Source organism: Frankliniella occidentalis, unplaced genomic scaffold, assembly GCF_000697945.3.
Source record: "Frankliniella occidentalis isolate FOCC.00 unplaced genomic scaffold, Focc_3.1 Scaffold45, whole genome shotgun sequence".
Classification (NCBI taxonomy): Eukaryota; Metazoa; Arthropoda; class Insecta; order Thysanoptera; family Thripidae; genus Frankliniella; species Frankliniella occidentalis.
The window spans coordinates 152177-152972 of NW_026267175.1; the positions used below are offsets into that span (position 1 = coordinate 152177).

The 796-nt window shown below is 56.5% G+C and overlaps 1 protein-coding gene across 1 annotated transcript in view; it reads right to left on the reverse strand.

Moving 5' to 3' along the window:
* The window catches only part of LOC113208979 (uncharacterized), an 8951-nt gene that overhangs the window by 4145 nt on the left and 4010 nt on the right, over window positions 1-796 (reverse strand). The window lies entirely within an intron of this gene.

Here is a 796-nt window from a genome sequence, read left to right on the forward strand (position 1 = left end):
CCCGATGTCAGCCCAGGTCAAGGTGCCGGCAGGTCCTGAGCGGGCCTCCTCGACGCCACTTCGGGCGCAGCGGCGGTGCCCGCTGGGCGCGCTCCAGTCGCTCAGCAGCGCGCCGAGCGCTTCCCACGGCACGGCAGGCGCACGTCGCCGTCGTCACCACAACTGTTCCACTCCACGATTTGATGTGTGAAGTCACTCAAAGTCACACACTGCACGAGCCATAATGTTGTTGTTGTTGTTGTTGTTCGGAATGGTATAACGCCGCGTGAGGTGACTAGCTGCCGCTGCTGTCACTCTACTATCGTCGGCCGGGTCGGCGTCTCGAACACTGAGCGACGCGCCCGTGCGGTGTGCGGGGAGCGCGGCCGCAAGGCGACTGGGCGTGAGCCTGACTAGCGCCGCTGCCTGCACCGTATCACACTCGCACACACACACACACACACACTGACGGACGCACAAGTTGGCCAACCTACACACAGCCACGCTGATAAACGTGTGCATTGATAACCTTCTCCCCGCACGCTCGCGCCTCACACCTTGTGATTCCCTTCAAGAAGAAAAAAAAAACAAGAAAAAGCTAAGAGAACTGCAAAGAAAAGACCCAGCAGTGGACTTACACATACACCCCCGTCATATCGGGGGAGTAACGCGACGTCCAATCGCACGGACAGTGCAAGCTGAGCACGCAGGGAGCTGAGGGTATTTAACTTCAAATTCAGGTGTGCGGTGCTTTCCTGTTTTTTCCTTGATCTTTTCCTGTTTTTATTTGTCTTTGATTTTTCCGTTTAATTTCCTT